Source organism: Danio aesculapii, chromosome 11, assembly GCF_903798145.1.
Source record: "Danio aesculapii chromosome 11, fDanAes4.1, whole genome shotgun sequence".
Taxonomy (NCBI): Eukaryota; Metazoa; Chordata; class Actinopteri; order Cypriniformes; family Danionidae; genus Danio; species Danio aesculapii.
The window spans coordinates 11,944,226-11,956,001 of NC_079445.1; the positions used below are offsets into that span (position 1 = coordinate 11,944,226).

The following is an 11,776-nucleotide window of genomic DNA, read 5'->3' on the forward strand; positions in this document are numbered from 1 at the left end:
TTTTGCCATATGATGTATATAGGGATACACGGGTATTTTTAACCCATTCCTATTTAAAATTGATTTGCTTCAATATTCATTCTGAATTATATAATGAAATTGAACAAATTATTTGCATCGTAATATTTAACAGCAACGATCAGGCAACAGTTAAGCAGGGTGGACGAACAACAGTGAGCTTGTTAAGTGGTAAGTCTAAGCTAAGCTAAGTTAGCTAGCTATTCAATGGGGTTTATGCACAGCTAGTGCTTTTCCATTTCATAAGGTTCCTTTTACAGCATTGATGATGTAATGTAAAGAACTGTTTATATATAATACTGTACATAAATACTAATATTTGTTTGCTTCATTTTTCAGATCAAAGAAAACGTTTGCAGTATTTTCCCACTAAAGAGGAGCAGTTTATTGAGGCAGATTTTGATAAAGAGAATGGGTGCCATACATCAGGTATTTTTAATAATGTTATTTGTGTATTATTATTATTATTATTATTACTAATTTCTACACTTTTTTTTTGCATCAGACCTCACATTAAATCAGGGACGAAACGAGAGATGTCATCCTCTGTTGCTGGTCTATCTGTATAAATAAGATGAAGAGCTCATCCAGGAGTGCAATGTAAGTGTCTCAAACCGTTTCAGATATTTACGATCTTCAGAAAACTGCACTTTATATTTTTGCATGCTTACAAAAAAATATATAGCTACATTGTTGAATGCACTATTCCTTGTATAAACATGGTTTGTTTTTATACATTTCTGTACACTAGTATACATTTAAACACCCTGTCCATTATAAGTCAAAATACTTGTGTATTTGTGTCAGTCAGCAACATCTACTCAAACATTATGAAGAATTACTGTTCACAGATATAAAAATAAATGGTTTATTTCCTTAATAGATTTCCTTAATGTGTTTTAGTAAACATTTGAAATGTACAACTGCATAATTTAATAATGATAAACGTAATGTTTATTTTACAGTGTGGGAATGCACAGAGAATTGTTGTCTGTCAGAGGGATGACCAACCATGAGGACTTCTGCATTGTCTTGGAGGATAAGCGAGTCATGGCTAGCTTGGAAAATCTAGAATTGCTGAACTAGATTTATACAAATATTCTCCAAATAAAAATCACTTACAAAGAAACGAATATTAAGTTTGACACAAATTCACTGCTAAAACCTTTTGGGGAAAATTTCAGTGCATTGACTGATTGATTGTGTTCCTAATATTTTGAGATATGGCTTTTATACTGGTTTTAGATGTTATGCAATACACTAATTCTGTCAAATTTTGTCTAAAATGTGACTGTTCCTATAAAAGAAAGTTGACAGAACATTTTATTTTCCATGACATGGATAAAGGTATTTTTATCAGAGATTAACATTGCTGTAAATTTTATATAGATTTGTTTAACATATTGCACCATTTTGTTATCAGTGTAACATGTAATAAAATGATATTTGGCCAAAATGTATTGTGTATGTATTTCATTATACATTATATATTTTACACTTTATGAATGAGCAATTTTCATTAATAAATCTGAGTAAATGGTGATTTATTTGCATATATTATAAAAGCACATTTCACATGCTTCATTCAAGTGGTTTTTGTAAAAAAAAATAAATATGAGTAAATGGTGGTGGATTTGCTTAAATTATAAAAGCACATTCTGCTTATAATTTTAAAATCTTCATCTATCACTCAAAAAAAAATTTTAATTTTCACATGATTCATTCAAGTGGTTTTTGCAAAAAAAAAATAAAGTCTTGAAATTTACTTAAAACTAATATGTGCAATTGTGTTACCACTATTTTTTTTAGTAAATAGCACATAAGATTTTTTACAGTGTATAACAGTATGCACAGTCTGTGAACAAGGAGCAAAGTTTAATTTTAACAACATTACAGTAGTTGGCCTTAATATTTTCCATCACAAGACCATTTTGTGTATCAAGAAACATTCTGTGTAGTGTAAAGAAAAAAACAAACGCTCTCACTCTAAGTGTAAAGAGGGGATCTTAAATATTTTAACTGTTCCTAAACATAACAGTTAAACTAAACATTGCTGAAAGAATATTGAATCCATCAACAAACTTCAACAGCAGAAGAATATTCCACTTATTAACAACAAGAAAAAACAAAAACACCTAATGAGATGGTTTCTTTTTTAGGGTTAAGCCGCGATTCCTAACAAAATCCCTAATGTTTTGGAGTGTGTGAGTAGCCAAAACTGGATACTCAGCATTCTTGCACTGCTGGCATTCAATTTTAGTGGTGAGTTTACCCCCTGCTATGTGGTCGCGGAAGTGCCTCTGTACTGCTGCAATTTCAGTTGAAGACCAGGTTCGTTTCTGCTTCCTTTTAGCATCGTCCAGATTTTTTTCAGCAGAATTTTCGTGATTCCCTACAAAAGAGAAAAACAGGTTCCTGAACCCTGGGGTGAACACTATGACGACCAGAGCTCCTCTCCCTCTTTTCCCAACCAGCCACACTCTTACCAACCCTTGCTTTAGTCAAGTCTTATTGTATAGATCACTAATCCATAAGAGTAAAAAATTATGGGCTGCTTTTTTTATTAATCATGTTTGTTTTAGTAAAAGGAGCTATTTATTTATTAAGTTTTTTTGTTACATCCTTGTAAAATTGGTTTTAACTCTTGGCCCAATGTTACATTCCTCATATATCACATATCAAATTGTAAATAAAAGAATGAAATTAAAGACCTGACTTGGCCTGTCACTATTTAATTCGTTTAATTTGTCATGCTTAATTAATCATAAAGTCTTCTCAACACAGCGTTTCTGCTGCACGGAACAAAACTGCTGCAACTAAACAAAGTTTTGCAAACTGTGTGCTAGCTTAAAGTTCAGAGCTTATAATAGACATTTTCAATGTCTCTACTCTGGTCCAAAAAGAAAAAAAAACACTCAATGAAAATACCAAACAATTTTGTAATATAGTTAATCACAAGTGCCTTTAACTACAGTTGTTCTCTTTAATAGGTAAATACTTAGCAATTTTTTTTTATTCTTATTTTTTATTTATGTATTTATTTATTATTCTGTTATTTATTTTCAGTGTAAAATTATTACTGGACTGGAAATGGACTATTAGTTGTTTATCATTATTTTGTGCTGTATTATTTGGTTACTGAGCAGCAATAAATAACACTTTAAAAAATAAGGAGTTCACACCTGATTTTCTTAACTAATAGTGTTTTGAAATGAATTAATTAATAATAATCACTGTGATAACCGTGAAAAAGTGATTATTCCTCAGACTATAATCGTACAACCAAAACTATATCAATCAATATCGTTGCATCCCTACCTGTCACAATAATCAATATATATCGACCTATCGCACAATAAATATACATGACCTCAATTTTTTGTAATGCAATACATCACCATTTATATTTACATAAAAAACACAATAACATAAATGTTAAATAGGGATTGTGTTTCTCAGCAATAGTGTTTATGTTATCTTATTTTTCAGAGGAAAAAAAAGAAAAAATCTGTAGATGGAAAAATCTCCATAACGGTTCTATTTGTAAGAAAATGTGAATTTCTTGTTTATTCAAGTTTAAGGCATCTAATATTTGGACACTTAATTTTCATGATCTAAATAATTTATGAATGAAATCTTTGTTCATCAATTGAAAGTGTGTGGCCTTCTTGCATTATTATGCTGTTATATTATGATTTTACATTCATTGGCATAAAACGGTCTTAAAATGTCAATAATATCACTTATTGCGATTATTTTATGGGGCAATATATCGACCAACAAAATGTTATCATGACAGGCCTATATAGATTAGTAGTTAAAAACATTTTATTCTCATCATACCTTGAGATGAGCCTCCAAAGGAAGTCTCGATATCTGTGAATAGACAAATAAAACCCTATAACAAACAGTAGTATTGCTTGGTCTGCATGAATTAAATTAAATCTTAATGGATATGCTGGCTGAGTGAGGTAGATGATCATACCATCTGAGGTGCCTGGTGGGTTCACAACAGGCTGCCTAGCTTTCTTCATTCCTGCAGTATGAATAGTATGGATCAGAATATAGGTTACTCAAACATTTCATAAATTATTCTACACATTTAAGTGGAAACTGTAAATCTGTAAAGCAAAAAAATCCTCCTTTATTATAAAACCAGCTAAAAACATTGATCTAAAGAATTCCCTAGTACAGTGTTCTTTCTTTTTATGATTGTGTGCTTTTACCAGGTTGTTCGTGCTCTTCCCTCCTGCTGTGATATTTGTCCTTCTTGCAATGATCTTAAAAAAATACACATTGAAAACATGGAAACACTTCATGGCAAGTGTGAATCTCATGAATTATCAGGAACTAACACAAGCTCAAAGTCTTTCATTCATGACTTCATGGATGAAAAACACCTTAAGACATTAAGACGAGTACATCATCATGATTTATGTTTATTATGCACAATCATGATTTTCATTGTTCACAAAAAAACAAGGTCTTTACTATACATTGTAGATAAACCTATGCTCATGGTACGTTTCAATTCAATTAATTTTGAATTATTAAATATAGAAATATAGAATATAGAAAAATAATCAATATTACCTCATGCATGCATACAGGCTAGAACAGTATATCAATTAATGTGAGAACTGAATATGAGATATTAAGTATGTTCATGTCTTCTTCATAGTAGCCTATGAATATGTGCTATATATGGACAGAGCACAACACTGGCCAATCACAGCACAGAGTATGCGAAATTTGTTGACATCCAAATACAGCAGTCTTACATCCAAATACAGACTGTATAAGTCACTCATTCTTTACACAGTGCAGAGATTGTGAAAACAACGGCTAAACAAAATTTGTTTGCAACAAACAGTTTAAGCACAGGTAATTACCATTCAGATAAGCTGTCCCAACCAAAATCTCTCTGCACTGTGTAAATGAATAAGTGACATAATACTACTATGCTAGAGCATGTATTTGGTTTAGTCTGCAAATGTTTTGACTCTCAAAGCCATGAGACCCATTGACTGCCATATATGACTGAAAGACTGCAGCGGTTTGAGTTAAAAATCTTTGTTTGTGTTCAACTGAAGAAACAAAGTCATCTACATCACTGACTCCTGGGGGTAAGCAGTTAAACATCACATTTTCATTTCTGGGTGAACTATCGCTTTAATAACACACTGTTTATCAGTATTCCAGTGGACCAAGTTACCACTTGAGGGGTCACACACAATGAGGTCATGAGAAATTAATGCTTAGTTAATGATGACTACTGTATTTGGATGTCAACAGAATTCGGTGTTGGGGGTCTGTCCTTTTACATGCAGGCTGCTATAAAGAAGACATATATACGTGCTCATCATTTATCATCATAACTCATCATAATTAATAAAAAACATTACTTCTCACATTTAGTCTTACTAGATTGAAAAAATAATAATTCAGTACATGTACCATAAGCATAGCTTTACCCATAATGGATATTAAAAATCTTGTTTCCTGTGAAAAAGAAAACATCATGATCATGCATAATAACCTATTAATCATGATGATGTACTCATCTTAGTGAATGTCTTAAGGTGTTTTCATCTATGACGTCATGAATAAGATTGTGAACTCATGCTAGTTCCTGATAATTGAGATTTTAATGAATGAAGCAATTCAACATTCTCTATTAATTTATGCATTAATTCATGGTAATTCATGTACCCCTACTGTAAATTTCAATGTCATTTACACAATATTATAATTTAAGCAATCAAAAGCAATCGAAACTGAATCTTAAACATTTATAACACTCATTTTGGTTTCAAAAGTATATATACTTTTGATATATGTGGGTTTTCAATTCAATTCAATTCAATTCACCTTTATTTGTATAGCGCTTATACAATGTAGATTGTGTCAAAGCAGCTTCACATAAAAGGTCACAGTAAATAGGAACAGTGTAGTTCAGTTTGTAGTGTTTAAGTTCAGTTCAGTTGAGCTCAGTTCAGTGTGGTTTAATAATCACTACTGAGAGTCCAAATATTGAAGGGCAAATCCAACGATGCGGTTTAAAGTTAAAAAAGTTTTAGTATTGTCATACCTTTAGATGGGCCTCCTAAGGCAGGGTCTGTATCTGTGAATAGAAAAATAAAATACTATAACAAACAGCAGCAGTGTTTAGTCTATATGAATTATGCACACAAACCTTGGTGCAGTTGGACAAAACTTACACCGAACTTCTACCCATCCCCCACAACATGACAAAAGCAGTAAGTATGGGGACATATGACAAAAGCAGTAAGTATGGGGACATACGACACACAAACCATGGTGCAGTCGGACAACACACACTGAACTTCTACCCATCCCCCATAACATGACAAAAGTAGTAAGTATGGGGACATACGACACACAAACCATGGTGCCGTTGGACAAAACACACACTGAACTTCAGAACTTCCATCATCCATACTATTTTAAATTAAACAATTCCTATGACTGATGATACATGGGGCAACTTAGATTATTGTTGGCATCAGAGGGCAACCAGATGAGACACAGGGCCCATGACTGATTTAAAGTATGCAGATAAAAAAATTGTTACCCATTCTCAGTGGGGAAAGTGCCCAATCAACACTGCTTTAAAAAAGTTGCCTGGCAAAATTGCTCAAAATGTTGTCCTGTGTATCATCAGCCTATCGCTATCTTTCAATTCTTTAAGTTTGATTGTAATTAAAAATCACTGTTGTTGCCAACTAAAGAACATTTAATAAATAAATGCTTATTAAATGCTCATTTACCTGTTGAGTGTTGTCATGACATGTCAGCTGAGAATCAGACGTTGTTGAGATCTGAAAAGGTTTGAGTACTGAACATTAATTTTGGATAACACGGCAACACATGGTGATGCTTTGAGTATCCAAAACAACTAATGTGAAAATTACATAATACAAGTGAATTCTTAGATCAAACAATTCTTAGATCAAATAATAGCTATCAAACATTACAGATGATTAGGACTGTGTGCTGCAATGAATTCGCACATATCCTGATGTGAGAATTCATTGCAGCACACAGTCCTAATCATCTGTAATGTTAAGGTAATGATTCTACATCATCTTACCAAAGTTAATGGAGATTTAACTACCTGTTGAGCATTAGAAACACACACTTACCTCGTTTGACCCATCTCCTGCTGCACAGCTGACCAAAGCATGCACCTGTTGTTCAGTCTCAGAACAAACCTGTAAAATATGAAAGATTTGTGTAATCAGGTTAACAAAAGGTCAACTATACAATGCTATAAAACATTTATGGAAATTTTAAAGAAATCATACAGTTAAAGGATTTTGCATCATCTTACCAAAGTTAATGGAGGTTTAACTACACTGTAAAAAAATGGCCGTGTTTTCAACTGTAAAAAACTGTAAATATACTACAGTAAAAATCCGTAACCTGGTTAATGGTATGTTTCCTTAATATATACGGCGAATAACCGTAAATTGACTTTCCCAGTTCCCTGTATGGCACATCACTTTTTATGCTTTTTGTTGACATTATTATGGATCTTTGCAGTTGTTTCTCCATCAGTTATGTACATTAGAGATTTATGTTACATCTAATACTGATAAACAATGTTTATTTCATGACTTAAATTTTATTTGTTTTACCATACTGGTGTTTAGTAGCTGTTTGAATGACACTGAGCACCTTCTATATACGGACACTTTTCTGCTTGTGGGAAAAGTTGTTGGTGATGAGCTTTGGTTCATTAAGTAACTTACTCATCACCACCTGCATGTGGCTGTGTTAACATGTCTAACTGTGTAAGAAAATATGTGTAGATGTTGGTAATTCAAAATACAGACATATTACCTCTATAAATTAATGAAATATGGTAGTTTACCATAAAAATGAGGAGTTACTTTTACGGTGTGTACCGTATTTTTAACGGTAAAGTACTGGCAACCACAGCTGCGTTTTTTTTTACCGTAAATTTTACAGTGTACCTGTTGAGCATTAGAAACACACACTTACCTCCTTTGACCCATCTCCTGCTGCACAGCTGACCAAAGCATGCTCCTGTTGTTCAGTCTCAGAACAAACCTGTAAAATATGAAAGATTTCTGTAATCAGATTAACAAAAGGTCAACTATACAATGTTATAAAACATTTAAGGAAATTTTAAAGAAATCAATTAGTTCGACCTCAGAACAAACCTGTGTGGATTCTAAATCAAGTACTAACACTTCTCCACATGGTTGAAAAACTGTTTTTACTGTAAACTCTGTAAATGTCTTTAAATTAAAGTAAAAGGATTATTTCAATCTGTTAATACCTTTCTTCTCCAAGGCCAGTCAGAATCTCAATAATTATACAATATCTCTTCCCCAGGACTTACCCCAGTCAGGGTAAAAGTTAAAACAATACTTAAAACATAGACAATTGTGTTACTCACATTTAAATGAATTTATATATTTTATTTTAAATCCATCCTTATCTTTGAGCATGAATGAAAAATATGCAGCTTCATCTTTTGGTTTTAGTTTAGCCCTCCAGGACCATGTTGCTGCCATTTCCTGCAAAAGCCAGATGATGTATTTTGTCACTTTATGTAATTATAATAATTCTGTTTTTTTATCACTGACCTAATCAATTATGAGTTTATACTTTTATTTGCTGTAGAGGGCTTAAATATAATCAACAGGGATAATTCTGTACTACTTGCAGGTCAGTAAATAGCACCAGTGAAACAGGAAAAACATCTTAGACCTTACAAATGTGTTTAGTATTTTTAACAATCTGAAACATGCTGCTTTTCTACTTCTCAACTACACTGTGACTGTCACTAAAGGCAAACATTATGATAATAGCTATCAGACTTTTATATACAGTATATAAAACCTCTACAGAGACCTACAGCAAGGCTAAAACTAACAGACGGTCTGACAACACTGATTAATATTAATGCACAATTACAGGAATAACCTTCACAAAGAACTGTAAGCAATTAAAAAGGACCTGATTTGGGATCTGACACACAACATAGTTCACAATTAAACAGCTGTGTGCCCTAAAAAACATCAAGTTCACCATTCCCATATAAAAACTACTGTAGTGGACTACTGTACTATAGTAAACTAGAGTAATAATCCTAGATACAATAATGTTTTTTAAACTTACCATAGTAAAAATTAAAGAATACTATGGTTTATCAACTCACAAATATTACAGGATACTGAAGTGCATTAACAAAGTGTAGTAATCACTATAACATACTGCAGTAAACTCCAATTTACTACGTCAAATACTACAATATTTTTCCATGTGGCCTTTCGTACATTAACCCAATTATAACTGAACTGCCCAGATAGCAAAATAAATTTGACCTCAATCTGGCATCACGAGTTATTTAGCCATTAGCCATTAACTTTTAAACCCAAAATATACATAATACAAGCGATTTAGTTATTGATTATATGTATTTGTCAGACTAGTAAGTTAATTGTTAATTACTTATACATCCTTATATTCCTTATAGGTCGTGATAAAACGCTAGATAAAAGCTTACAAACGTGACCAAAACTAGCCTGTTTAACGGCTTTATAACGTTCACTAATATAATATAAGGCTTTATTGTTTATTGAGTTTTATCATCAATCTTACCTTAAGTGTCTTCAGAGTGGCGCGCTCATTATCTCAGCCGGAAGTGACTCGGTCGGAGGTGGAGGAGGTGGAAGAAAATGATATTCCAATGATATTGCTTCTCTGTGTTTTAATTTTTATTGTTGTGGTGTGGACTTTGTTATTCCTTTATATTTAGAACGATTTTACAAACATATCTTTATCGTTATCGTCCTTTGTGTGAATAGCGTAAAACACAGCGCTTAGACAAAACCCGAATTTATGAGGACTTCTCACCCGTCAGCCAATCAAAACCCGCGATTCCATACACACATGTGAATATTCATAAGGAGGTGCAGTACTAAGACCCACCTACAGGGGCGCAGTTCCGATACACACTGTTAACACAAAGTCTGATGATTGTGAACTATATGGACTTTTGGAGAAAATTTGAATTTGAGCTCCTTACACATGTAGAAGCACTTCTACATTGCTTGAATTATGAGGACACCGGCACTGTCCTCATAATAAAAAATGTCCTCGTAGTGTGGCGTGTATTCTTATGAAATGTCCTCTCAAATCACAAAAACCCACACACACACACACACACACACACACACACACACACACACACACACACACACACACACACACACACACACACACACACATCAACACGTGTTAAAACACATAAATATGCTGAATGATATGATGTGATTATAATTATTGTGAAAAAAGTGCTATACAAATACAACTAAATTTCAGCAAGGCTTGTACAAGCTCATAGAAAAAAAATCATTATTTATTTGAGGTCACGACAAACTAACATTTATCACCTATTCAACATTTAAAAGCTAATTTATACTGGTTACTTCGTGTGTGTGCGTGCGTGCGTGCGCGCGCGTGTCTGTGAAGATGTCTAAAAAGGAACAGAGGGTTTACAAAAGATCTCACTATTAACGCTGTAACGGGTACAGAAATCAGCAGAGGCGGATGTGATAGGACGGATACATTATTAAGTACAGCTTCATCATATTCTCTGTGTTTCTGTGGGACTTATTATTCTCAGCGTTTTTAATGAATAAGGAGGGAAAGGACAAAGATGATCAGGGTTTGATTTATGGAACCATTGGAGAGAACACCACCATCTGGTTTATTGTGGAATTACATCAAAACACTGCCAAAATACATGTAGCCCGATCAGACACGCACACAAACACTTCACACAGCACAGCAGTCTCTTACATCCAGCTCTGGGTGTACAGATTAAGCCTGTATTGTGATTTTAGCTGTGTTTGGGATTTCAGCATTCAGTTTGCCAACTAGAGTCGTAGATTGACAAAGATTACCACGTTATAAAGGCAACCTGGTATGTCTTTTTTATATTATTTTACTTTAAATATTATTATACATGTATTACTAAAATACATATTACTATAATTAATATATAATTATATAATATTAATATAATACACAGTTGATGAATTATTAGCCCTCCTGTTACTTTATTTCTTTTTCAAATATTTCCCATAGATGTTTAACAGAGCAAGGAAATGTTTCATAGTTTTTAATGTAGTATTTGTTTTCTAATGGAGAAATTATTATTTGTTTTATTAGAGATTTTAAAAAGCCATTTTAATTTTTTTAAATCCATTTTAAGGTCAGAATTTTTAGCCCCCTTAAGAAATTATTATTATTTAATTTGTCTGCAGAACAAACCATTGTTATACAATGACTTGTCTAATTACCCTAACTTGTTTCATTAACTGAGTTAAGCCTTTAAATTACACTTTAAGCTAAATACTAGAATTTTGAAAAATATCTAGTGAATCATTGTATTATATTACATTTAATATTATATTATGGAAATTATTCATTCATTTTCTTTCGATTTACAGCCCATTCACACGGGGTGTCAGCGTCAACGATTCCCATTCGATTTGAATGGGTGATGTCAAGCGTTGCTGAACTGAATTGTAGATCCGTTGGTGCTGCCGAAGTTGGGAATTTCTCAACTTTTCAAGCGCCATTGGAAGCGTCAGCCAATCAGATCACTTTATGCAAATACCCCAGCTCAGACAATAGCCGATTGCAGACTAATTTCATTGGCTGATGCTGCTATGACTATCGCATCAGCCACAAC

The 11,776-nt window shown here is 33.0% G+C and overlaps 2 long non-coding RNA genes across 2 annotated transcripts; one reads left to right on the forward strand and one right to left on the reverse strand.

Moving 5' to 3' along the window:
- The first annotated feature begins 317 nt into the window (after positions 1-317).
- Positions 318-1,371, forward strand: LOC130236901 (uncharacterized). The gene is made up of 3 exons (XR_008838500.1): positions 318-447; positions 524-618; positions 984-1,371. It is a non-coding gene; the product is annotated as an uncharacterized LOC130236901 (long non-coding RNA).
- Positions 1,372-2,159: 788 nt separating this feature from the next.
- On the reverse strand, positions 2,160-6,860 carry LOC130236920 (uncharacterized). The gene is made up of 6 exons (XR_008838501.1): positions 6,810-6,860; positions 6,110-6,142; positions 4,245-4,298; positions 4,004-4,054; positions 3,862-3,894; positions 2,160-2,410 (listed from the first exon to the last, which is right to left on the reverse strand). It is a non-coding gene; the product is annotated as an uncharacterized LOC130236920 (long non-coding RNA).
- Positions 6,861-11,776: the final 4,916 nt, after the last annotated feature.